Here is a 15,342-nt window from a genome sequence, read left to right as displayed (position 1 = left end):
TGTCTCAGAAATAAATAAACATTAAAAAAAATTATAAAAAAGAAAATATCAAACAGGAATTAGAAGTGGGAGCAGAGTAAAACAATATTCTCTGTGATTTATTTGTGAATACACATGAAAAATGCTAATAAGCAACTAGCTAGAAAAGTTAGGTGCATAAGAATTTAATATAACAAAATTAAACATGACTATATGAATCTTTTATGTACTTAATATCTTTATTATTACCTATGATTATTGAAAGCAGACATAATGATTAAAAATAATGGGAATTAGTATAGTTGGTATTACCTTTGCAAAAGCCAAGGGCAAATCTGTCCCCCTCCACTAGCCAAGACACTGGGAGTATATCTTCTCACCCCTACCCACAGGTCCAAAAGTTGAGGAAGAACTGCTTCAAGTTCTCTAACATTTCCTGTAACTCTAACAATTATTAATATCAAAGAGATAGAATTTAGTAGGGAAAGGATATATTCTGCTAACAGCATCCTGGGAAAAGGACCTTCCTTTTACCTGTACTGCAGAGGAACTCAGAACTTCCCAAAAGAGCCTGTTGAACCTTTGGATACTTTTTCTTATACCACTCACAAAATATACCCCTTTCGAACTTTCCTCATTTGTTCTGGTATAACCATATGGAATGCAAAACAAGTACTACTGTCTTTCACATACTGAAAACAATCATATTTCCTCTCTGTAGCAGATAATAATCTTTTAATCACTGACATATTTTGAATATAAAAACTGTAGTAGAGATGTGCAAGGAAAATCTATCAATTACTACTGCCAATAAATCAGTTTAATTATAATCTTAACTGTCAAGTTTATCATACTAAAAACTGAAAGTTTTCACTTAGGGCTATTTTACAAGTATGATAGACACGAAGCACCTCTTGAAAGGGAATGATTTGGACAGAGGCAGGAGTACAGTGGTCAGCAAGATGACACTAGGTTTCTTTAGCCTGGCCTGGACTGGCCTTTGTCTACCCAACTTGGGGAAAAATCCTTCTCCCTCTCAAAGTCTGGCTCAGATGTATAAAGGTTTTCCCTAACCTAAAGCTCCCTTCTTTATGTTCCCATGACACATTCTTCATACCACTATCGCAGCAGTTACGGCAGCCTATCTATATCTGATCTGTCTGGCTTCCAATTTACACCTATTGTTCTACTATAATTATGAATACCACCTCCTTTCACTCTGTAAAGGATCCTATGTTATATTATAAATGATATGATTACTGTAATTATAAACTTCAACTATTGTTAATAGGATTTCCTTACAACTAGATCTGTCCTCTATTTCTCTCTCCAAGAGAGCAGAATAGTTTTGCTGGGTTCTTGTTCCGGTGTCCTACTTGTATCGTGATGGCAGGAAAAGCAAAGGTGACTTCTGCTGTAACATTCTGAGATAGTCTTCCCAATGGCCCAGGGATTCAGATCTCTTTCCCTCCACTTCAATTCTGGATTGTCAAGTTACCTCACCTCACACTTTTCTCTTCCTATTTATTCAAAAATACATCTTCCTTTCTATAATTCCAAAAAGAATTGCTCATTTTGAATGATTTCAAGGGGAAAAGATTTATATATTATTGAAGGAGAAGGGAGGTTCTTGTTGAAGGTTATCATTGCTACCATTGACTTGATAAATTAAATACATGACATCTACCAGTTCACTGATGTGATTGGTTTATAATGTTAGGAACAAAAACCATGTTTTTGTTGGTTTCTTACATGTTTAATTGGTTTATTACAAACATGTTATAACTGTAAGATATAGGCCAGGATTGATTAAGGTATAGAACATGAAAAAGTCGGCTAGAAAGTGTCAAATGATTCATTTGAACAGAACTTCTATTAAAAGATATATGAATATATAATCTTAATAATTACAGTTATATATTCTACAGGCTTTATTTCAAATCATTCTTTGAATAAACTATAAATAAAATTAATATAAATCGCTTAAATTATTTTTAAGTTAAACTTTAAATAATAGCCTATTCTTCCAAAAGTTCCCAAAGAAAAAAAATTCTAATATTAAGATTATATAATGGGAGGGGCGCCTGGGTGGCGCAGTCGGTTAAGTGTCTGACTTCAGCCAGGTCACGATCTCGCGGTCCGTGAGTTCGAGCCCCGCGTCAGGCTCTGGGCCGATGGCTCAGAGCCTGGAGCCTGTTTCCGATTCTGTGTCTCCCTCTCTCTCTGCCCCTCCCCCGTTCATGCTCTGTCTCTCTCTGTCCCAAAAATAAATAAACGTTGAAAAAAAAAATTAAAAAAAAAAAAAAAGATTATATAATGGGAATAATATAGCAGGAGCACAGGCTTCTCCTTTAGATTACATTTAGCCATTTTATTACTTACATAATTAAAAATACAAATGTATTCCATAAAGCATAGCTTTGACCTATCCTGGAAGTAGTTCTGTATGTAGATTTCTAAGTTTCATTCAATTGTACATTTCAGTGATCACTATATGCCATATACTGTGCCAACTGCTGGGTGAGGAATGTTAATAAACATAAGATATAAGATATGGTCTCAGCCCTAGAGACCAAAATTAAATGAGAAAATAAAGTAATATAACACAGAGGTTGGTAAAGTAATATAACAGAGGTTGGTAATAAATATTATGGGAACAAAAGAAGGGTGCCTGACAGGCTTCACTAGACGGTGAGACAAGTGAGGACAGGAAACCTATCTTTTTCACACATGCAACCTTGGCCTCTGACACAATCCCAGACACATGGTGGGTTTTCAATAAACACTGGTTGAAAGAAAGACTGAAAAAGGCAGACGGATGGCAAATAGTAGTATGTGAGGGGTGCCTGGGTGGCTCAGTCAGTCGGGCATCTGACTTCAGCTCAGGTCATGATCCCACAGTCTGTGAGTTCGAGCCCCGTGTCAGGCTCTGTGCTGACAGCTCAGAGCCTGGAGCCTGCTTCAGATTTTGTGTCTCCCTCTCTCTGCCCCTCCCTTGCTCATGCTCTGTCTCTGTCTCAAAAATAAATAAAAACATTAAAAAAAATTTTTTTAAGTAGTTATGTGAACAACATGGAAACATGAAGAAGTGCTATTTTCCTCAAGGAACAGCAAGAAATCCTATACTCCCAGAAAACAAGATGATCGGGAAGAATAAGGGAAAGTGAAGATGCATTACAATGGCCTGTTGAAATATACTAAGAAACTTAGATACCTTTGGACAAAAGGTATTTACTAAGAAAAACACTTATGCAAGTAGATGGCATATCAGCTCTGTGTTTTAGAAAGACAACTTTGGGAAACAGACTGTAGGAAGGAGAAAGGCAAGTATAAACAGAGGTTACAAATTCTTCCATGCAAGAAACTTCATCAGTAATGAATCAGATGGTCAGAAAGGTAGAGGATTAGAGGCAGGAGGAAAGGTAGAGGAAGGAGCTAAGAATAAATCCAGGTTTCTCAAGTGGGTAACCTAGAAAATCCTAGAGCCAGTGCAGATTTAGGGAATAATTTTTTACTATTTGTAGTAATAAGTGTATGCACCAAAAACAAGCAACAACAACAAAAAATACCTCATAATGTTGTATGTTAAAATGATGAAGCAAAATAACTGGCTATTTGGCCTGCATACAAAAGAGACTTACAGGCCAATGGTTTTCAAACTTGTGTTCTAAGAAATACATGAGTTATAATAGGAAACACTGATTCCAGAGCCAAGTATGCCTAGAAAGGGACCCACAGTAATGTGCATTTACAAGAGGTATCCCAATGATCCTTATACACACTACAACATGCTAGAAAGACTGCCAGAATGTTATGTGACTCGATTCTGATACCTTTTGGATTATTTGATCTGAACTCTAAGAGATAAAAAACTACTTTATGAAATATGCTTCTGTATCATTTTCAAATAAGAATGTTACAATATGAAACAAACAACACCCCCCCAGACAAAACAAATTACTAATACATATAGAGAACATGCAATATCATACTATATTTTTACATGAACAATCTCTTTTAATGTCCACACCAATCAGATAAGGTAGGTTACTATTATAACATCTTCACGGTAAGAAATGAGTCTTAAAGAGACAGTAGTTGCCTCAAGTTACATAAATACCAGAACTGACAATAGAATTTGAACCTAAGCAATCTAATGTCTGCCCTTATTCCACAGTATACATACAATCACTCTACAGTCATTATACTGCCTTTTATAGGATAATGTCTGTTCAGTATACATAGCAGTTTGTAATTACACATTTATTTATCTGACTGATACTTCTCTCCCCACACTCTAAGTCTGCTTTAGTTCACCACTGTGTCATCCTAATACCTAGAACAATGGTTGACACACTAGTAACCACTTTGAAAAAATTACTGAATATACTGTTCAGAAAAAAATTCATAAAAACTTTAAAATATACCAAGCTCTGTTTCTTGATCTACGTACTAGTTTCACAAGTGTGTCAATCTGTGAAAACTCACTGAGCAATACACACGTAATGTATCTATTCTCTCTCAGTATAATTTAACAAAGTTAAAAAATAAAAATAAAAATAAAAACAAAAACAGATTTGTTATATTATCAGATATCACAGACTACATTTATTCTCCATTAACAGTAAACAGGAATTTGTTACCTTGATTTTTCACAATCTGCCATTTATAACAAAAGAAGTCCTCATGTCAGAACTGTGAATATTAAAATGCAAGAATTTACAAGGTAATACTATCTTATGATTAACTGTAGCAACAGCTATAGTACAGATGTTTGTAAAAGAGGAACAAATAAAGAAGATCATGTTGCTTTAAAACATAGCTATTTTACAACTCTGAGGACAAAAAAAAAAAAAAGGAAGTTATTCCCTTTAACCTAACCAAAATATCTTGCTATTGCTCTGAAGAGGAATCTGTAAGAATCTATTTAATACAATTGACAAGGTAACTATCTTTTTTGCCCATTCAAATTTGTCAAATACAAATGTTTTAAATGACATTGCCTAGGAATACAAAAACAAAGAAAAAGGTAGATATTCAAGCCTGTTCTCTCCCTTCAGAAAAATCACCTTCCTGGTTCTCCTCTGCTCTTCTCCCCACACTTCCAAACACTGTATTTATATTCATGGCAGTGTTAGAAATCACGCTCTGGGATGCAATAGGTGGATAAACATCTAAAGCCTAACTATTTACCTTCCCTAATAGTCCTCTAATCACTCCATCATTATCTATTTTTACATGGTAAATGATTCGTGAATTTATAAAGATTTTCCCGTAAAGACGATTCAGGTGTTTGAGGTAAAAAAAAAAAAAAAAAAAAAAAAAGGAGAAAGGCTGCTTGACAGGGAAAAGAAAAAAAAAAAAAGTATGATGTGCTTTCTTAGAGTTCATCTCTTTCCCTTCCTCACAATAAAATTCCACATCAGTGGAATACTTGGGTTTATAACACAGTAATGAGGTATGTGTGGAAGAGAACTGTAACCATACTCCCAAAGCACTTTACTTTGTGCACAAGTACAAAGTATACACAAGTATATACCATGCACAGAAGACATTCACCAGTCTACAGAAGTGGCTGTCATTCAAAGATTTCTGTCGTGACATTTACTTTAATGTCATTTTTTTGTCAGAAAAATATGAAAAATACTGTCTGCAATACAGCATTTTCTAAGATAGTAAAACTAAAAGCAATAACTATATTAAAAATACAATCACTGGATGTTGTACTGTAATTTCTATGTCTTAATTTACTATATTTACAAAGATATTTGTAAAATTATTAGATTTCCACAGTACCCTAATGAGGAAATCTTATATGAGAAAGATCCTGTTTGTCTTTGAAACAATTCACTATGTAAATAAGCCTGTAAAAGAATAGAACAGCTGGGCCTAAGGCATAGACAATTAATTGTGATATACACCCAGCCTGTTAGAATTATTTAGAAGTTAGTTGTACATTTTGCTTGTACGGCTACTTTCATGTTTCTATTTTTCTCTACAAAACATGACTATTTATAGTTCAGAGCAATTGTCTGACAGGTGGCTTCTATGAATGTAATGAAGGGCTTCTTCACTCTCAGAAACTGATAAAGGATGGAAAAAAAAAAAAAAAAAAAAAAGAGGTTAGAGTGGGAGAGAGCCAAAGCATAAGAGACTGTTAAAAACTGAGAACAAACTGAGGGTTGATGGGGGTGGGAGGGAGGAGAGGGTGGGTGATGGGTATTGAGGAGGGCACCTTTTGGGATGAGCACTGGGTGTTGTATGGAAACCAATTTGTCAATAAATTTCATATATTAAAAAAAAAAAAAGAAACTGATAAAGGAGCAAAAGGGTAAAAATTCACTTTGGCTGCAGGACATTTTAGTGTGGGTTAGAAATCTATTGCAGTGTTATTACCTAACATTTCCATTTGTATTCCTGATTCTCCATTTTATCACATTCTAGTATTTCTACCATTAGTTACTATTTCTCATTCATCTCTTTCACTAACTCTTTTAACCTATCTTCAAACAAAACAAGACATGCTTCTGCCACTCTTCCATTTTTGAAGTAAAATAACTTCTTTTAACATATCTCTGAACTTCAAGTTAATTTATTCTTACCTCATCATCTCCTAAACATCATCAATCTAGGTCAGTGTTCCACTAAAAGTTGTTCTCAAGTTTACTACTTGCCCTAATGCAAGGGTTTTTTCTCAGCTCTTCAAACTCCTTGACTTTTCCATTACAGTACTGGCCAATATCATAGCCAAATCTACCTTCTGTCCCTTGGTTTCTATAATTATACTGTCTTGGCCCTCCTTCATAACTATTTCTCACTGTTCCTTGTGTGTCCCTTTGTCTGTATTCTTCCTCCTGCTTCATATCCTTTAACATGACCTAAAGTTGTATCCTTTGCCCTCTGGTTTCTCTTTTCATCGTCTCCCTAACTATAACAAACTCAGTTTTCATTTTTTTTTTTTTTACTTAATATGAAATTTATTGTCAAATTGGTTTCATACAACACCCAGTGCTCAGTTTTCATTTTTTAAGTAAACAATGCCCCAAATTTTCAATTCTAGATTTCATCTTCAAATAGAGCACCATAGCTCAGTCTCTGGTGGTCTGTCTACCTCAAATTCATTATGTCCAATAATCAAATTAATTTAAACATCAAAAAAGAAAAAACAAAAAACTTCCCCAAACTTCCTTTTTCAGGAAACAGTAATAGTCTTAACTAGGAAGTTATACCCAGGTAGTTACCAAATATCTTAAGTGTATGTATCCTAAGCATCTCTTATAGAGACTATCTCCCAACAGACTCCTGTTTTCATATACTACTAAGTTCTGAATCAGTGATTTGCAGATATTGCCATATTTAGCAGTATGTTTTTATGGTTAAGTAAAATCATTTCTATACACCAAACAAGACACAACTCACCTAAAATTATGAAAACAAAAACATACTGGCTAATCTGGAGTCCCATGCATGAAAAGAAACACATGAAAAATTAACCTTTTCAGGGGTGCCTGGGTGGCGCAGTCGGTTACGCATCCGACTTCAGCCAGGTCACGATCTTGCGGTGGGTGAGTTCGAGCCCCGCGTCAGGCTCTGGGCTGATGGCTCAGAGCCTGGAGCCTGTTTCCGATTCTGTGTCTCCCTCTCTCTCTGCCCCTCCCCCGTTCATGCTCTGTCTCTCTCTGTCCCAAAAATAAATAAACGTTGAAAAAAAAAATTAAAAAAAAAAAAAAAAGAAAAAAAAGAAAAATTAACTTTTCATCAACATTGATGAATGATAATTTTAGGGGGTCTTGGTGGCTCAGTTGGTTAAGTGTCAGACTCCTGGGGTGCCTGGGTGGCTCAGTCGGTTGAGCGTCTGACTTCAGCTCAGGTCATGATCTCACCACTTGTGGGTTCGAGCCCCGCGTCGGGCTCTGTGCTGTTAGCTCAGAGCCTGGAGCCTGCTTTGGATTCTGTGTCTCCCTCTCTCTCTGTCCCTCCCCTGCTCATGCTTTGTCTCTGTCTCAAAAATAAATTAATAAAAACATTAAAAAAAAAAAGTGTCAGACTCCTGATTTCAGCTCAGGTCATGATCTCACGGTTCATGAGTTCAAGTCCCACATCAGGTTCTGCGGTGACCGTGAGGAGCCTGCTTTGGATTCTCTCTGCCCACATACACTCTCTCTCTCTCAAAATAAATACGTAAACTTAAAAAAAAAAAAGTTTAAAAACTGATCATTTTAATCAGGCAAAAATAAAATACATAATTAATGTGTATAAGTGTAAACAAGTCCTCTAATTACAAGTTTTCTACTTGTTATTCTTCCCTACATTGCACTTGAGCATTCATAAAAAATTACATAATACCAATAATCAAAATCTAAAAGCAAATTTACAAAGTCTCTTTGAATTAACCTTTCAAAGCTTTGACCTACTATAAATGAAACCAGTATACTGTATCTCTTTGGTTACATCTTGCATGAACAGGAGGTTTGAATATGATCTACTAACTGCTAATTCTTTTTATATTTATTTATGCATTCTGATAATGCTTTTGAGACATCTGTTTTCTATATTTCCACTAAAGGACCACAATGTTTCGCTTGAAAACCTGGGGTCAGATAAAGTTAGGAATTCAAATATTTTTATTTTAAAATGTAGTATTTACCAGAGATGCACTATCCCCTGAAAGGTCAGAGGCAACATTGCCTACTCCCCCACGGTAGGATTTTTTAGGTGAAAGATGTGAGCAGACACGCTGAGATAATACAAATTCTGGTCAGGTTTTGTTGTCAAATGAGTTTAGGTCAGGTTAGGTTTCCTCAGGTCAAGTTATTCATGAAAATGAAAATAGTTTTCACTTTGAGAATTTTTGGCTTTTCAAAGTTGTGGCTAAGAGACTGTAGCACTATACAATTAATACTACCAACATTCCAGACCCTGCACTCTTTTCTACAAGTTACTGCCACTATCACTTTTTCCATCTTCGCAACAACACAAATTTGTGGTAATACTGATGTATAAATTTTCTCTTTACTCAAGTTCAATAAAGTTGAACGAGAAATAAACCATATTACTCCAGAAATAACTACTTTTGGTCAGCACAGGGAATTTAACCCCAGAAAAAAAAGAAAAATCCTACTATTCAAAATAAAAACTTGTTTAGGATAAAAATACAAATGAAAAGAAGGACTTCTAGCCTTCAGAGCAACTACCTGGTTATTGAAGTGTATCTGTGAACTACCGACACGTGTACTACCTGAATGCTGTTAGAAATGCAGAATGTTGGGCCCTCCTGTACCTACTGAATCTGACTCTTCATTGAAACAAAATCCTTGGGTGCTTCATTTGTACATTTACACAGAAAAAAGTGAACCTAGCAGGCCTGACTGCTTTTCCTTTAAAAGGGTTGCTGACCTCGGGGCGCCTGGGTGGCGCAGTCGGTTAAGCGTCCAACTTCAGCCAGGTCACGATCTCGCGGTCCGTGAGTTCGAGCCCCGCGTCAGGCTCTGGGCTGATGGCTCAGAGCCTGGAGCCTGTTTCCGATTCTGTGTCTCCCTCTCTCTCTGACCCTCCCCCGTTCATGCTCTGTCTCTCTCTGTCCCAAAAATAAATAAACGTTGAAAAAAAAAAAATTTTTTTTTAAATAAATAAATAAATAAAAATAAAAGGGTTGCTGACCTTCCAAAGTTGGCCCTTGGCTGGCATCTGGAAACAAATGTGGGGAAGGTTCCCACCACCTTACCTGATAAGAGTGGCTCACGGGGCCTAAACAGTTTACACAAGCAATATGGTTTATGCTGAATACCTGCTTTCCTTCTGTGGGTCTGCAATGTTGCTGCCTGCCAGGCAGAAGGTGCCTACTTGACAAGTCCTCAAAAAACCCTGGGTATCTAACAAACTCCCTGGTGGACAATATTTCACTTGCTCTCATAATTTGCTGCTGGGGAGAACGACTTCACCAGAAGATACTAGAAGCTTGTACCTGGTTTCTCCTAACTTTACCCAATGTAGTTTTTCCATTTGCTGATTTTGCTTTGGATCCTTTTGCCATAATGAGCTCTAGCAAATTATGAAACCTGTGAGTGATCTTGAGGACCTCCAATACAACATTAAAGTTTGAGAAACACTGCTCTAGAGCTTAAGTGCAGGACTTGAGGACGATGGCTTACCCTTGGGCCAGTGAAAGATAAGAAATCCATCTTGTACAAAATCAGATCTTAGAAAAGACTACTCTCCTATGGGGGTGCCTGGATGGCTCAGTCAGTTAATCATCTAACTCTTGATTTTGGCTCAGGTCATGATCTCACAGTTCGTGAGTTCAAGCCCCACATCAGGCTCCGTGCTGACAACACAGAGCCTGCTTGGGATTCTCTCTCCCTCTCTCCCTGCCCCTCCCTCTCTCTGTCTCTCAAAATAAATAAACATTAAAAACAAAAAAAAAGACTACTTCCCTAGGAAAAAGTGTGAATTGGAAGAACACACAACCAACAGAGATCGACAGCAAAAAAAAAAACCCACCTCTGGGTAAACATAGCGTATGTTTTGAAAACAAAGATTTCTCTTGAGATTTTGAAGCCGCTGTACAAAGCTCTGGAACTTAGATATATGTACTTCTGCATTGTCCAAAAAAATCCCAACATGAGAATTTTAATTTAAAGTAGCCCCTTGTTGAATATACAATGGGAAAAAAACAGTCTCTTCAACAAATGGTGTTGGGAAAACTGGACAGCTACCTATGAAAGAATGAAACTGAACCACTTTATTTCACCGTACACAAAAATAAACTCAAAATGGATTAAAGACCTAAATGTGAGGCCTGAAACCATAAAAATCCTTGAAAAGAACACATGCAATAACATCTCTGACAATGGCCATAGCAATATTTTTCTAGATATGTTTCCTGAGGCAAGGAAAATAAAAGCAAAAGAGACTATTGGGACTACATCAAAATAAAATGTTTCTGCACAGCAAAGGAAACAATCAACAAAACCAAAAGACAACCTACTGGATGGGAGAAGATATTTGCAAAGGGCATATCCAATAAAGGGTTAGTATCCAAAATATATAAAGAACTGATACAACTTAACACCAAAAAACCAAATAATTCCAATTAAAAAATGGACAGAAGACATGAACAGACATTTCTCCAAAGAAGACACACAGACGGCCAACAGACACATGAAAAGATGCTCAAAATCATTCATTACCAGGGAAACGCAAATCAAAACTACAATGAGATCACCTCACACTTGTCAGAATGGCTAAAATAAAAAACACAGGAAAAAAAGTGTTGGCGAGGATGTGGAGAAAAAGAAACCCTCTTGCACTATTGGTAGGAATGCAAACTGGTACATCCACTGTGGAAAACAGCAGGGAGGTTCCTCAAAAAATTAAAAATAGAACCACCGTATGATTTAGTAATCATACTACTGGGTATTTACTCAGAAAATGCAAAAACACTAATTCAAAGGAAAATATACACCCTTATGCTTATTGCAGAATTATTTATAATAGCCATACTATGGAAACAGCCCAAGAGTCCACTGATAGGTAAATGGATAAAGAAGACAGAAGATATATATATGTATGTGTATTGATATAATGGAATACATATGTGTGTATATACAATGGAATATTATTCAGCCATTAAAAATGAAATCTTGTCATTTGCAACAACATGGCTAGAGCTAGAGAATATAATGCTAAAGTGAAATAAGTCAGTCAGAGAAAATTACCATATGTTCTCACTCATGTGGAATTTAAGAAACAAAACAAATGAGGGGTGCCTGGGCAGCTTCATCAGTTAAGAATCCAATTCTTGATTTTGGTTCAAGTCATGAGCTCACAGTTGCTGAGTTTGAGCTGCATAGAGTCTGCTTGGGATTCTGTCTCCCTCTTTCTACCCATCCCCCCATAAATAAACATAAAAAAGGAAACAAAACAAAGGAGCAAAGGAAAATAGAGAGAGAGAGAGAAAAAAAACAAGGAACAGACTCTTACCTATGGAAAACAAACTGATAGTTACCAGAGAGGAGGAGGGTCACAGAGTACACTTACGTAACATCATGAAAAAAATAAAATTTTTAAAAACTTGAATGAAATAAACTAGTCCTTGGTCTCCTGTATTCCCAGGCAACAGCCAAAGCAAACCCAACCATCAACCAGCCCCATAACCCAACCACCCAACCAGGTAATCACCATCTGCCTGGGTAACCTAACAAATTTAAGTGCACAAGCAAAAATCACAAACACAGAAGGAAACTTGAAAATAAGCTATTATAAACAGAAACAAACAGCAAAACAATATAAAAAGACTTAAAATGTTAGAATTATCATATACATACTAACAATGAAATAATAATGTTTTATATATCTAAAGCACGGGGCAGGGGGTACTGGCAAATTTGTTCCATAAAGGGTCAACTGCAAATATTTTAAGCTTTGAAGGCCACTCGATCTCTGTCACAACTGCTTAATTCAGCAGTTGTAGTATCAAAGCAGCCATAGAGCATGACTATATCATGCAGCATTTGCTAACCATATTTGCAAGATTTGCAAGCCATAACTTACAAACCTCAAATTTAAAAAAAAGGATTGAAAATACAAGATTCAAGAGAGCACTTATTAAAAATAGTTACAAACATCCAAGCAGAATTTCTTGACATAATTATCATGATTAAAATAAAAATTCAATGGGGAGAATAAACAATAAACACAACTGAGGGGAGAATTAATTAACTGAAAGACACATCTTAAGACATGATACCGAATGTGGCCCCTAAGAGAAAAGGAGAGGAAATACATGAAAAAGCTTAAAAAAACAAGATAATGAGAATGCCTAACATGCATTTAATAAGAGTTCCTAAAGGAAATAAGAGAAAAATGCAGGAGATGCAAAAAGTCAAATATTGAGAATTTTTCAGAATTGTTCAAAGACATGAAATTCTTAGAATCAGGATGCCCAATAAATCTTAAAGTAGGATGCAAATAGCCACGTAAACGTATTTCATTAAAAGTATTTCAAGTCAAAGCAAAAAACTGCTAATACTGAAAAAAGACAAATTATCAAGAAATAAAAGCAACTTGGGGTGCCTGGGTGGCGCAGTCGGTTAAGCGTCCGACTTCAGCCAGGTCACGATCTCGCGGTCCGTGAGTTCGAGCCCCGCGTCGGGCTCTGGGCTGATGGTTCAGAGCCTGGAGCCTGTTTCTGAATCTGTGTCTCCCTCTCTCTCTGCCCCTCCCCCGTTCATGCTCTGTCTCTCTCTGTCCCAAAAATAAATTAACGTTGAAAAAAAAAAAAAAATTTAAAAAAAAATAAATAAATAAAAGCAACTTGATGAACAGTGTACTTTTTTTTTACATATTAAAAAAACTAATCAAAAGTGTATGAACCTTGTATGAAACCTAACTTAAAATGTTACCTGTACGATAATTTACCTGTACAATAATCAGGAAATTTGAACATTAACTGAATATTAGATGAGATACAGAAATTACTGTTAATTTACTTAGTTGTATTAATGGTACTATAGTTAGAGATTTTAAAGTCCCTATTCCTTAGAGATACATACTGACATATTTACAAATTAAATATTATATGCCTGGGATTTGTTTTAAAATTATCCACTAGCAGGGCGCCTGGGTGGCTCAGTCAGTTAAGCGACTGACTTCGGCTCAGGTCACGATCTCACGGTCCATGAGTTCAAGCCCCATGTCGGGCTCTGTGATGACAGCTCAGAGCCTGGAGCCTGCTTCAGATTCTGTGTCTGCCTCTCTCTCTGACCCTCCCCCATTCATGCTCTGTCTCTCCCTGTCTCAAAAATAAATAAACATTAAAAAAAAAAAAAAAAAAACCTTTAAAATTATCCACTAGGGAAGGAGGAGGATATACAGCTGAAATAAGATTGGTTTACAATGGTTGAAATGGAGTGAGCAATTCATGAGGGTTCCTATACTTTTGTCTCTACTTATGTCTATATTTAATAATTTTCATAACATCGTATTTTTAATAAAAATCTAATAATTCCAAGTGTTGACAAAAGTAGACTCAGGAGCAATTCTTACATATTGCTACTCTGAGGATATAGATACAGGAGATAATAGAGATATACAGAGATATATAAGCAGTGATTCTACTACATCAAGTTCTATTAACTCAGAGAAATTTAAGTATTGAGTACCACAATTCATGTATAAGACTATGTATAAAATCAGGGGCACTTGGGTGGCTCAGCCGGTAAGCGTCTGACTTCAGCTCAGGTCATGGTCTCATGGTTTGTGAGTTCGAGCCTCGTGTCAGGCTCTGTGCTGACAGCTCAGAGCCTGGAGCCTGCTTTGGATTCTGTGTCTCCCTCCCTCTCTCTGCTCCTCCCCCACTCACACTCTGTCTCTCTCTCAAAAATAAATAAACATTAAAAAAAAATTTTTTTAAAGACTATGTGTAAAATCATTGTCTATAATTGTTCATAATAGCAAGGAACTACAAACAACCCAAATGTCCGTGATCAAAAGAATGGATAAATAACTATTATTAATTTAATAACACTCACCCTCTGGATTTTTATCTAAGCACTTGATAGACATGAAGCTAAAGTCTTTGAACAAATTTTCTCATTTAATACTTACAATAATCTTGCAAGATGCACAATATCATATCCCTTCCCATGTATGAGAAAATTTAGGCTCAGAAAATTAAACAGCATGTCCAAGATTTCCCTGCGTATTATGGAGCAAGAATTTGAATCCAGGTCTTCCCTACTACAAACACAATTTTCATTTCACAGTAATAATTAGGAATGTATATTTTCAAAAAAAGAAACAATGTTAATCTTCTAAGCAAAACAGCTTAAACTGATATTAGAAAAAAATACAGTAACACAAAAGTAAACAGTAGTTAGTTCAGATCTGTACAAATTACCAATAAGGTTGGGAATAATGTTATTTCACATAATTTACAATTCTTATTTTATGTGTGTGCATGTGTGTAAGCATACAATAAAAACAATTGTGGGGGGTGTTTCTGACCAGTTTATCTCAAACAACTTAATACTAGATTAAGTCTCCTCAAAGTACAGTAACAGCTGATCTACCTTTATATAGAGAAAGCCCTCTTCTTTTTTAAAAAGTCTCACTACATTAAGTCATCTCCAAAGTTTCCACCAACTTTAAACTCTAGGTTTAGAGTTCAGCTTATTCAGCTTCAGTTTTAAGCTTCCACACCATTAAACTTCAACTACACTAGTTCCTAACCCATGAAGTCTTTCTTTAGTGTAAAGTTTGGCTTACTAAAAATGCTCAGTTCAGGATCAAGGGATAAATAACAAATGAAGAAATCACAGTATCAGTTAAGAATCACATGCATGGTACTTCTAGAGATTAAAC

General features: G+C 36.0%; 1 protein-coding gene across 7 annotated transcripts in view; it reads right to left on the bottom strand.

Annotated features, from left to right (window-relative positions):
- The window catches only part of RICTOR (RPTOR independent companion of MTOR complex 2), a 123,620-nt gene that overhangs the window by 88,909 nt on the left and 19,369 nt on the right, over window positions 1-15,342 (bottom strand). Inside the window, exon 1 of one of the 7 annotated variants that reach the window (XM_047855060.1) lies at window positions 8,570-8,575. The exons of 5 other annotated variants lie outside the window; for them this stretch is intronic. The gene's annotated coding sequence lies outside the window, so the exon portion shown is untranslated. Of the gene's footprint in view, window positions 1-4,622; window positions 4,642-8,569; window positions 8,576-15,342 lie in introns of those variants that run through there. One more of the 7 variants, XM_047855074.1, reaches the window with a different exon arrangement.

Source organism: Prionailurus viverrinus, chromosome A1 (assembly GCF_022837055.1).
Source record: "Prionailurus viverrinus isolate Anna chromosome A1, UM_Priviv_1.0, whole genome shotgun sequence".
NCBI classification, from domain to species: Eukaryota; Metazoa; Chordata; class Mammalia; order Carnivora; family Felidae; genus Prionailurus; species Prionailurus viverrinus.
The sequence above is the reverse complement of the archived record's forward strand: the minus strand, read 5'-3'. Positions and strand labels throughout refer to the sequence as shown.